Here is a 12,678-nt window from a genome sequence, read left to right as displayed (position 1 = left end):
CCTCCCATTGCTGCTGTCTCCATCGCCACACTCTGCTGCCATGTGCCACTTTCAGGTCTCTTCACACTGCTGGTGTGTTAAATTTTTTGACATAGGGTGCTGGCAGATTACGGGCCTCCTATAGCTGCTGCCAGGCCCCTAATCTGCCATGGGCCCCTATATACCGCCTCCTCATGCTGCTGCCAAGTCCAGAGTCTGTCATGGTCCCTGTACGGCCTCCCATTGCTGCTGTCTCCATCGCCACACTCTGCTGCCATGTGCCACTTTCAGGTCTCTTCACACTGCTGGTGTGTTAAATTTTTTGACATAGGGTGCAGGCAGATTACGGGCCTCACATAGCTGCTGCCAGGCCCCTAATCTGCCATGGGCCCCTATATACCACCTCCTCCTGCTGCTGCCAGGTCCAGAGTCTCTCATGGGTCCCTGTACGGCCTCCCATTGCTGCTGTCTCCATCGCCACACTCTGCTGCCATGTGCCACTTTCAGGTCTCTTCACACTGCTGGTGTGTAAAATTTTTTGACATAGGGTGCTGCAAGATAACGGGCCTCACATAGCTGCTGCCAGGCCCCTAATCTGCCATGGGCCCCTATATACCGCCTCCTCATGCTGCTGCCAAGTCCAGAGTCTGTCATGGTCCCTGTACGGCCTCCCATTGCTGCTGTCTCCATCGCCACACTCTGCTGCCATGTGCCACTTTCAGGTCTCTTCACACTGCTGGTGTGTTAAATTTTTTGACATAGGGTGCTGCAAGATAACGGGCCTCACATAGCTGCTGCCAGGCCCCTAATCTGCCATGGGCCCCTATATACCGCCTCCTCATGCTGCTGCCAAGTCCAGAGTCTGTCATGGTCCCTGTACGGCCTCCCATTGCTGCTGTCTCCATCGCCACACTCTGCTGCCATGTGCCACTTTCAGGTCTCTTCACACTGCTGGTGTGTTAAATTTTTTGACATAGGGTGCAGGCAGATTACGGGCCTCACATAGCTGCTGCCAGGCCCCTAATCTGCCATGGGCCCCTATATACCACCTCCTCCTGCTGCTGCCAGGTCCAGAGTCTCTCATGGGTCCCTGTACGGCCTCCCATTGCTGCTGTCTCCATCGCCACACTCTGCTGCCATGTGCCACTTTCAGGTCTCTTCACACTGCTGGTGTGTTAAATTTTTTGACATAGGGTGCAGGCAGATTACGGGCCTCACATAGCTGCTGCCAGGCCCCTAATCTGCCATGGGCCCCTATATACCACCTCCTCCTGCTGCTGCCAGGTCCAGAGTCTCTCATGGGTCCCTGTACGGCCTCCCATTGCTGCTGTCTCCATCGCCACACTCTGCTGCCATGTGCCACTTTCAGGTCTCTTCACACTGCTGGTGTGTTAAATTTTTTGACATAGGGTGCTGCAAGATAACGGGCCTCACATAGCTGCTGCCAGGCCCCTAATCTGCCATGGGCCCCTATATACCGCCTCCTCATGCTGCTGCCAAGTCCAGAGTCTGTCATGGTCCCTGTACGGCCTCCCATTGCTGCTGTCTCCATCGCCACACTCTGCTGCCATGTGCCACTTTCAGGTCTCTTCACACTGCTGGTGTGTTAAATTTTTTGACATAGGGTGCTGGCAGATTACGGGCCTCCTATAGCTGCTGCCAGGCCCCTAATCTGCCATGGGCCCCTATATACCGCCTCCTCATGCTGCTGCCAAGTCCAGAGTCTGTCATGGTCCCTGTACGGCCTCCCATTGCTGCTGTCTCCATCGCCACACTCTGCTGCCATGTGCCACTTTCAGGTCTCTTCACACTGCTGGTGTGTTAAATTTTTTGACATAGGGTGCAGGCAGATTACGGGCCTCACATAGCTGCTGCCAGGCCCCTAATCTGCCATGGGCCCCTATATACCACCTCCTCCTGCTGCTGCCAGGTCCAGAGTCTCTCATGGGTCCCTGTACGGCCTCCCATTGCTGCTGTCTCCATCGCCACACTCTGCTGCCATGTGCCACTTTCAGGTCTCTTCACACTGCTGGTGTGTAAAATTTTTTGACATAGGGTGCTGCAAGATAACGGGCCTCACATAGCTGCTGCCAGGCCCCTAATCTGCCATGGGCCCCTATATACCGCCTCCTCATGCTGCTGCCAAGTCCAGAGTCTGTCATGGTCCCTGTACGGCCTCCCATTGCTGCTGTCTCCATCGCCACACTCTGCTGCCATGTGCCACTTTCAGGTCTCTTCACACTGCTGGTGTGTTAAATTTTTTGACATAGGGTGCTGCAAGATAACGGGCCTCACATAGCTGCTGCCAGGCCCCTAATCTGCCATGGGCCCCTATATACCGCCTCCTCATGCTGCTGCCAAGTCCAGAGTCTGTCATGGTCCCTGTACGGCCTCCCATTGCTGCTGTCTCCATCGCCACACTCTGCTGCCATGTGCCACTTTCAGGTCTCTTCACACTGCTGGTGTGTTAAATTTTTTGACATAGGGTGCAGGCAGATTACGGGCCTCACATAGCTGCTGCCAGGCCCCTAATCTGCCATGGGCCCCTATATACCACCTCCTCCTGCTGCTGCCAGGTCCAGAGTCTCTCATGGGTCCCTGTACGGCCTCCCATTGCTGCTGTCTCCATCGCCACACTCTGCTGCCATGTGCCACTTTCAGGTCTCTTCACACTGCTGGTGTGTTAAATTTTTTGACATAGGGTGCAGGCAGATTACGGGCCTCACATAGCTGCTGCCAGGCCCCTAATCTGCCATGGGCCCCTATATACCACCTCCTCCTGCTGCTGCCAGGTCCAGAGTCTCTCATGGGTCCCTGTACGGCCTCCCATTGCTGCTGTCTCCATCGCCACACTCTGCTGCCATGTGCCACTTTCAGGTCTCTTCACACTGCTGGTGTGTTAAATTTTTTGACATAGGGTGCTGCAAGATAACGGGCCTCACATAGCTGCTGCCAGGCCCCTAATCTGCCATGGGCCCCTATATACCGCCTCCTCATGCTGCTGCCAAGTCCAGAGTCTGTCATGGTCCCTGTACGGCCTCCCATTGCTGCTGTCTCCATCGCCACACTCTGCTGCCATGTGCCACTTTCAGGTCTCTTCACACTGCTGGTGTGTTAAATTTTTTGACATAGGGTGCTGGCAGATTACGGGCCTCCTATAGCTGCTGCCAGGCCCCTAATCTGCCATGGGCCCCTATATACCGCCTCCTCATGCTGCTGCCAAGTCCAGAGTCTGTCATGGTCCCTGTACGGCCTCCCATTGCTGCTGTCTCCATCGCCACACTCTGCTGCCATGTGCCACTTTCAGGTCTCTTCACACTGCTGGTGTGTTAAATTTTTTGACATAGGGTGCAGGCAGATTACGGGCCTCACATAGCTGCTGCCAGGCCCCTAATCTGCCATGGGCCCCTATATACCACCTCCTCCTGCTGCTGCCAGGTCCAGAGTCTCTCATGGGTCCCTGTACGGCCTCCCATTGCTGCTGTCTCCATCGCCACACTCTGCTGCCATGTGCCACTTTCAGGTCTCTTCACACTGCTGGTGTGTAAAATTTTTTGACATAGGGTGCTGCAAGATAACGGGCCTCACATAGCTGCTGCCAGGCCCCTAATCTGCCATGGGCCCCTATATACCGCCTCCTCATGCTGCTGCCAAGTCCAGAGTCTGTCATGGTCCCTGTACGGCCTCCCATTGCTGCTGTCTCCATCGCCACACTCTGCTGCCATGTGCCACTTTCAGGTCTCTTCACACTGCTGGTGTGTTAAATTTTTTGACATAGGGTGCTGCAAGATAACGGGCCTCACATAGCTGCTGCCAGGCCCCTAATCTGCCATGGGCCCCTATATACCGCCTCCTCATGCTGCTGCCAAGTCCAGAGTCTGTCATGGTCCCTGTACGGCCTCCCATTGCTGCTGTCTCCATCGCCACACTCTGCTGCCATGTGCCACTTTCAGGTCTCTTCACACTGCTGGTGTGTTAAATTTTTTGACATAGGGTGCAGGCAGATTACGGGCCTCACATAGCTGCTGCCAGGCCCCTAATCTGCCATGGGCCCCTATATAACGCCTCCTCATGCTGCTGCCAAGTTCAGAGTCTGTCATGGGTCCCTGTACGGCCTCCCATTGCTGCTGTCTCCATCGCCACACTCTGCTGCCATGTGCCACTTTCAGGTCTCTTCACACTGCTGGTGTGTTAAATTTTTTGACATAGGGTGCTGCAAGATAACGGGCCTCACATAGCTGCTGCCAGGCCCCTAATCTGCCATGGGCCCCTATATACCACCTCCTCCTGCTGCTGCCAGGTCCAGAGTCTCTCATGGGTCCCTGTACGGCCTCCCATTGCTGCTGTCTCCATCGCCACACTCTGCTGCCATGTGCCACTTTCAGGTCTCTTCACACTGCTGGTGTGTAAAATTTTTTGACATAGGGTGCTGCAAGATAACGGGCCTCACATAGCTGCTGCCAGGCCCCTAATCTGCCATGGGCCCCAATATACCGCCTCCTCATGCTGCTGCCAGGTCCAGAGTCTCTCATGGGTCCCTGTACGGCCTCCCATTGCTGCTGTCTCCATCGCCACACTCTGCTGCCATGTGCCACTTTCAGGTCTCTTCACACTGCTGGTGTGTTAAATTTTTTGACATAGGGTGCTGCAAGATAACGGGCCTCACATAGCTGCTGCCAGGCCCCTAATCTGCCATGGGCCCCTATATACCGCCTCCTCATGCTGCTGCCAAGTCCAGAGTCTGTCATGGTCCCTGTACGGCCTCCCATTGCTGCTGTCTCCATCGCCACACTCTGCTGCCATGTGCCACTTTCAGGTCTCTTCACACTGCTGGTGTGTTAAATTTTTTGACATAGGGTGCAGGCAGATTACGGGCCTCACATAGCTGCTGCCAGGCCCCTAATCTGCCATGGGCCCCTATATACCGCCTCCTCCTGCTGCTGCCAGGTCCAGAGTCTCTCATGGGTCCCTGTACGGCCTCCCATTGCTGCTGTCTCCATCGCCACACTCTGCTGCCATGTGCCACTTTCAGGTCTCTTCACACTGCTGGTGTGTTAAATTTTTTGACATAGGGTGCTGCAAGATAACGGGCCTCACATAGCTGCTGCCAGGCCCCTAATCTGCCATGGGCCCCTATATACCGCCTCCTCATGCTGCTGCCAAGTCCAGAGTCTGTCATGGTCCCTGTACGGCCTCCCATTGCTGCTGTCTCCATCGCCACACTCTGCTGCCATGTGCCACTTTCAGGTCTCTTCACACTGCTGGTGTGTTAAATTTTTTGACATAGGGTGCTGGCAGATTACGGGCCTCCTATAGCTGCTGCCAGGCCCCTAATCTGCCATGGGCCCCTATATACCGCCTCCTCATGCTGCTGCCAAGTTCAGAGTCTGTCATGGGTCCCTGTACGGCCTCCCATTGCTGCTGTCTCCATCGCCACACTCTGCTGCCATGTGCCACTTTCAGGTCTCTTCACACTGCTGGTGTGTTAAATTTTTTGACATAGGGTGCAGGCAGATTACGGGCCTCACATAGCTGCTGCCAGGCCCCTAATCTGCCATGGGCCCCTATATACCGCCTCCTCCTGCTGCTGCCAGGTCCAGAGTCTCTCATGGGTCCCTGTACGGCCTCCCATTGCTGCTGTCTCCATCGCCACACTCTGCTGCCATGTGCCACTTTCAGGTCTCTTCACACTGCTGGTGTGTTAAATTTTTTGACATAGGGTGCTGCAAGATAACGGGCCTCACATAGCTGCTGCCAGGCCCCTAATCTGCCATGGGCCCCTATATACCGCCTCCTCATGCTGCTGCCAAGTCCAGAGTCTGTCATGGTCCCTGTACGGCCTCCCATTGCTGCTGTCTCCATCGCCACACTCTGCTGCCATGTGCCACTTTCAGGTCTCTTCACACTGCTGGTGTGTTAAATTTTTTGACATAGGGTGCAGGCAGATTACGGGCCTCACATAGCTGCTGCCAGGCCCCTAATCTGCCATGGGCCCCTATATAACGCCTCCTCATGCTGCTGCCAAGTTCAGAGTCTGTCATGGGTCCCTGTACGGCCTCCCATTGCTGCTGTCTCCATCGCCACACTCTGCCATGTGCCACTTTCAGGTCTCCTCACACTGCTGGTGTGTTGAATTTTTTGACATAGGGTGCTGGCAGATTACGGGCCTCCTATAGCTGCTGCCAGGCCCCTAATCTGCCATAAGCCCCTATATACCGCCTCCTCATGCTGCTGCCAAGTCCAGAGTCTGTCATGGGTCCCTGTACGGCCTCCCATTGCTGCTGTCTCCATCGCCACACTCTGCCATGTGCCACTTTCAGGTCTCCTCACACACTGCTGGTGTGTTGAATTTTTTGACATAGGGTGCTGGCAGATTACGGGCCTCCTATAGCTGCTGCCAGGCCCCTAATCTGCCGTAGGCCCCTATATACCGCCTCCTCATGCTGCTGCCAGGTCCAGAGTCTCTCATGGGTCCCTGTACGGCCTCCCATTGCTGCTGTCTCCATCGCCACACTCTGCCATGTGCCACTTTCAGGTCTCCTCACACTGCTGGTGTGTTCCATTTTTTGTCATAGGGTGCTGGCAGATTATGGGCCTCCCATAACTGCTGCCAGGCCCCTAATCTGCCATGGGCCCCTATACCGACTCCTCATGCTGTGACGTTGCAACAAGGTGGAATTCAACCCTACATATGTTAGACCGCCTTTACGAACAGCAAAAGGCCATCACAGATTTCCTGATGTTAAAAGCAGATAAAGGTACTCCCTGTGTAACTTAGATGTCAGCCATTGGCAGCTCATGCGTGACACCTGCGCTTGCTCAGGCCCTTTGAGGAGGCCACGCTATTCGTGAGTCGGCAGGACTATGGGATGAACGACGTCATTCCTCTGTTGCACGTCCTGGAACAAATGCTGTTAACAATGGCTGGTCAGGGTGCGGTAGACGTGGCGCACAGATCTCAACGCCACATGGCCCCTGTGGGGGCAGGACTGGAAGAAGAGGAGGAGGTAGAGGAGGACATTGGTGCTCAGGAATTATTGAGTGAAATGGGTGGTTTTTCCACTCAGCGGACAGGAGTGGAGGAGCAGGAGCATCTGGTAGAGGAGGAGGAAGAGGAGACAGAGGACCTAGACGCACCGTGGCAGTATGCTGTGGAGATGGAGGCAGGGAGTCCCTCGCATTCCTTGGCACAAATGGCCCATAGCATGCTCGGTTGCTTGCGTAGCGACAGCCGAATAATAACCATCAGACAGAGGGATGACTTTTGGCTGTCCACCTTGTTGGACCCTCGCTACCGTTCAAAAATGGTGGCCTTTTTCACACCTGCTGAGAGGGAGGCCAAAATAACGTACTATAAAAAACACCTATGTAGTCAGCTGGTCTCTGCCTGTCTGCGCCAACGTCCATCCTCAGACACTGTGGGCCCTGTGCGCTCGTGTTCCGCTGCCATGGCAGCAGGGGAGGGGTGGGGTGGTAGGAGCAGTGGCAGCTCCACCAGCAGCGGCTGCCTCAGTCTGCAGTCGATGATGAGTAGCTTTCTTCACCAGCGCAGTGAGGAAACTACTAACCAGCCGCAGCAGCAGCAGCAGCATCAGGTGGACCTGGAGCAGGACCTCAAACAACAGGCTTAGGCCTACTTGGACAGCACCCTGCCAACCGAGGTAGACAATCCCCTTGACTACTGGGCAACGAAACTTGACCTTTGGCCCCAACTAGCTGAATTTGCCCTTGAAAGGCTGTCATGCCCGGCCAGTAGCGTGGCATCGGAGCGCGTGTTTAGTGCGGCAGGAGGTATTGCAACTCCGCGGAGGACACGACTGTCCACCCAAAGTGTGGAGAGACTGACGTTTGTGAAAATGAATCAGGCGTGGATTAGTCTGGATTTCAAACCACCAGTTCCTGACACAACTGACTAAATCCGCCATGAATCATGCCCCAAACATGTGCCACTTTCAGGTCTCCTCACACTGCTGGTGTGTTCCATTTTTTGTCATAGGGTGCTGGCAGATTACGGGCCTCCCATAGCTGCTGCCAGGCCCCTAATCTGCCATGGGCCCCTATACCGCCTCCTCATGCTGCTGCCAAGTCCAGAGTCTCTCATGGGTCCCTGTACGGCCTCCCATTGCTGCTGCCTCCATCGCCACACTCTGCCATGTGCCACTTTCAGGTCTCCTCACACTGCTGGTGTGTTCCATTTTTTGTCATAGGGTGCTGGCAGATTACGGGCCTCCCATAGCTGCTGCCAGGCCCCTAATCTGCCATGGGCCCCTATACCGCCTCCTCATGCTGCTGCCAGGTCCAGAGTCTCTCATGGGTCCCTGTACGGCCTCCCATTGCTGCTGTCTCCATCGCCACACTCTGCCATGTGCCACTTTCAGGTCTCCTCACACTGCTGGTGGGTTCCATTTTTTGTCATAGGGTGCTGGCAGATTACGGGCCTCCCATAGCTGCTGCCAGGCCCGTAATCTGCCATGGGCCCCCGTACCGACTCCTCATGCTGCTGCCAGGCCCGTAATCTGTCATGGGCCACTGTTGTCGCTTGTTGGCATATTCCGCTCGTTCAGATGCTCCTTCTCCTGCTACTCCTCTTCACGGATTCCGTCAGCAGTCTTTCTTGGAATCCGTTTCCAAGAGACAACAGTTTGCGAGCACGCACCCGACGGTGCAGAAGCTGAACGTCCTCCTGTCCAAGTTGCTGCTGCCAGGCTCGTAATCTGTCATGCGCCCCTGTACCGCCTCCTCATGCTGCTGCCAGGTCCAGAGTGTGTCATGGGCCCCCGTACCGACTCCTCATGCTGCTGCCAGGCCCGTAATCTGTCATGGGCCCCTGTACCGCCTCCCCATGCTGCTGCCAGGTCCAGAGTGTGTCATGGGTCCCTGTACGGCCTCCCATTGCTGCTGCCAGGCCCGTAATCTGCCATGGGCCCCTGTACCGACTCCTCATGCTGCTGCCAGGCCCGTAATCTGTCATGGGCCCCTGTACCGCCTCCTCATGCTGCTGCCAGGTCCAGAGTGTGTCATGGGTCCCTGTACGGCCTCCCATTGCTGCTGTCTCTATCGCCACACTCTGCCATGTGCCACTTTCAGGTCTCCTCACACTGCTGGTGGTTTCCATTTTTGTCATAGGGTGCTGTATGGCCTCCCATTGCTGCTGCCTCCACCGCCACACTGTGGCTCCACACTCTGGTTTTGGCCCCGTGACTGCCCAAATGAGTGAAGTGTGCGGTGATTCTAAGATCGACGGCACTCATCTGCATGTCATACTGACTGACAGTATTATTTCTCTTCCCCAGCAGACTCCAAGGGCATTTAAATTAAAGGTACAGTGTTCTGCACTAATATTAAGTCTCTCTGAAGCCTAGAAACACCCTTTTTTAAGTTAAATTCACAGCGAATTTATTCGACTCGAATCGAATATTGTCCACGAATTCGCCGAATCAGTCGAATCGAATTTTTCATTTCTTCGCTCATCTCTAGTTTTGAGCAGTGTATATACATGGCTGTGTCTGCCCATGCTGCTCTGTTGCAGTAAATGTACAGCTGCGGGCTGACAACTTAAGGCACCTTATGTCATATGTTGTCTTAACGTAGCCCATTCATACTACAAAAAAAGTAAAGAATGGTAAATATGCATTCCTTTATGTTTATTCTATTTTTTCTAAGCCTGCTCACCTCTGCCTCCTCTGCCACGCTCTTCTAACCTTGTTCACCTTACAACAATTTTCTGCTCCCCCCTGCAACCTTTGCAGACAGCTTATCTCAATTGTAAGGACTTAGGACAGGAGTCCTGCTTCTACCAGCAGAGGTATCAGGGGCTGTGGACATAACTGGGGCATACCTAAGTAACGCATCTGTTATCCACAACCTGCTTGAAAATTGCAAAAAGGCCAGCAATTCCCAGAAGTAATATGGAGGAGGGTGCAGCAGACATCAAGCATGAGGGCCTGGCAAGAAAGAAGCTGGGACTAGACATGTACAGTTTGTTTCATTCTTAATCAAAATTTGAACAACATTTTTGGTATTCAGAGACTCGGATGTATTCAAATTTCTGAATTACAATAATAAAAAATTTAACCGACTGTATTAGTGTTAGACTATATCCATCTTCCAAAATTCGAATTAAAAAAAAAAGAACAGAATAGAATAAAATAGAATGAATATAGCTGTTTTTTGAAATTTGAATTTTGAATAGAATAGAGTAGAATAAAAAAGTAAGAATATAGCTGTCTTTCAAAATTTAATTTTCAAATAGAATAGAATAAAATAGAAATAATATAGCTGTCTTCTGAAATTCTAATTTTGAAAAGAATTGGATAGAATGGAATAGACTAGAATAAAACAGAATAGAAAATAAAATAATAAAACATAGAATAGAATATAAAGCAATAGAATAAAATAAGAGAATAATATAGAATAGAATAGTAAATGATAGACCAGAATAGAAAGAATATAAGGTAGCTATCTTTTGAAAGTCAAATTTCGAAATTTGAATTTCAAATAGAATAGAATGAAATAAAAAGTATAGCTGTCTTCACAAATTTGAATTTTTAACAGAATAGCATAGAATAAAACAAAATAGAAAATAAAGGAATATAATAGAAAATAAAAGAATAGAATAGAAAAAATAGAACAAAATAGAATATAGCCTTCTTCTGAAATTTGGATTTCAAATAGAAAATAATCAGCTATTCTTCACAATAAATTTGGATCGATTCAAATACTTCAAATCCATTGGAAAAATTTGAATCTGGTCGAAAACTAATAATCCAAACAAAATGAAATCAAACAAATTTCGTTATGAATTCAACAAAACAAAATGATTAACTTAACGAACCGACACAAAACAAAACATTTTTTTTGTTCTGCACATGTGTAGTTGGCACCCAAAGCCCGGCCACAGCCTGGTGGTTGAGAACCCCCATACTAGAGAAGATCAGCATATTTGTGTTTCTGCCTCCACGTAAACTCTGAACAATATGACCCCAAAGAAGATCTAGGGGGCCCTCATTTTCATATGTTCCTCCATTTCAAAATGCCGCATAGTCTTCCACCATTCTGGGTATGTGCCCCAGTCTCTGGATCCATAAAGTGGCATTATTGACCTTGAAGTGGTGATAGCCCCCCTCCTCTAGTTCACACAGTATGCCCACCAGCAACCAGAGCAGAGAGTGGAGCCCACTTCAATGATATTGGTTCTATAATATAGGAGGGTAGTCAGGGATCTGTCAGTGGCTTAAAAGAAGAAGTATTCCCCCAAACTACCTGCCAGTTCCCCCGATAACCCATTGTTGTGTGAGCACACCACCTTCATGATTTTTCCTCCTTTCATCCTTTTCTACAATTTTCAGTCAATGAGGGCAAAAATATTATGCAGATAATGGAAAACTCATGGGACAGCATTGGTCACATAACAAGTAAAAGTGAGAGGATCTCTTTAAAAATGGACTGTACTCACCTCGACTGCGGCACTACGTTGTCCAGGGGCTTCCTCGCCAGCTGCTGACATCTCCAGATGATATCATTGGCCAGGCCAAAATGATGCCACTCATGCACATGAGATCATATCAGCAGATGCTGAAGGTGTACACTGAGCTGCACATGCGTGGACAGGCAGGCAGGTAGCTTTAATGTAGAAGAGACATAGGGGTTGATTTACCAAAACCGGAGCATTCCAAATCTGGTGCAGCTCTGCACAGAAACCAACCAGCTTCCAGGTTTTATTAAACAAGCTGAAGTTAGGCTAGGTTCACACCTATGCAGTTTCTGTTCCTGCAGTGCTTTTTGTGGTGCTTTTTTTGCATTTTTGCGTATTGTATTTTTATGGGGTTTTTTTGTCGCCAACCTGTTGCTGGGCAGATTAAAAATGCAAAATGCATCAAAAACATTTCAAAAACTATCTCCTGCAGCATCTCCATTGAAGTCTATTAAACTAAAATACACCGTTTTGTATTTAACCAACACACGCCCGGCCAATAGCCAAAAGGCGGCTGGCAAAATGTACTGCATTTCCGGGTTGGACGCCAAATGGCGTCCTCCCGCACTTGCGCACTTTTCACGCTTGCAGAGCCGCGCAGCGGCGCGATCTGTCACCGGCCGTGTACCTCGGACACGGCCGATGACAGATCTGAGTATCGGCCCTGTTGCTGGTACCATGTGACCTGCTGGGACCAATCACAGCAGGTCACATGACAGTTGTATACAATGGATGGCTTCATTCATGCCATCCATTGTATACTAGTGTCTAGCTGTGAATGGTCACAGCTAATCACATGCACATGTCATGTGATTAGCTGTGGCCAAATCACAGCGAAGCACAAAAAAAACCCTGAATGAATCAATGTCATTCAGGTAAATGCTTGCTTATAGCAAAGTAATTCTTTGCTATAAGCAAATTGTGTAAAAAAAAAAAAAAAAAAAAAAAAATACTGATCACTTCCCCTTTGGACATAGTGAAATATGAAAAAAAAAATCTTAAAAAAAGAAACAAAATGTAATAAAAAATTAAAAATAATAAAAAAAGAAAAAAATTTTTTTTTTTTTATACTGTCACCAGTCAGTGTCCCTGATCACCGCCATGCCAGTTATATGATGACGCTGTACTGCACTGGTGACAGTATGTAAAAAAAATAGTGAAAATAATTTTTTGCATTTTTTCATTTTCCTAAAAATTATGACGAAAAAAATACAACTTCAAAAAAC

This window comes from Staurois parvus, unplaced genomic scaffold (genome assembly GCF_062004578.1).
Source record: "Staurois parvus isolate SC_StPar_1 unplaced genomic scaffold, SC_StPar_1.0 ptg000538l, whole genome shotgun sequence".
Classification (NCBI taxonomy): Eukaryota; Metazoa; Chordata; class Amphibia; order Anura; family Ranidae; genus Staurois; species Staurois parvus.
This window is presented reverse-complemented; position numbering follows the sequence as displayed.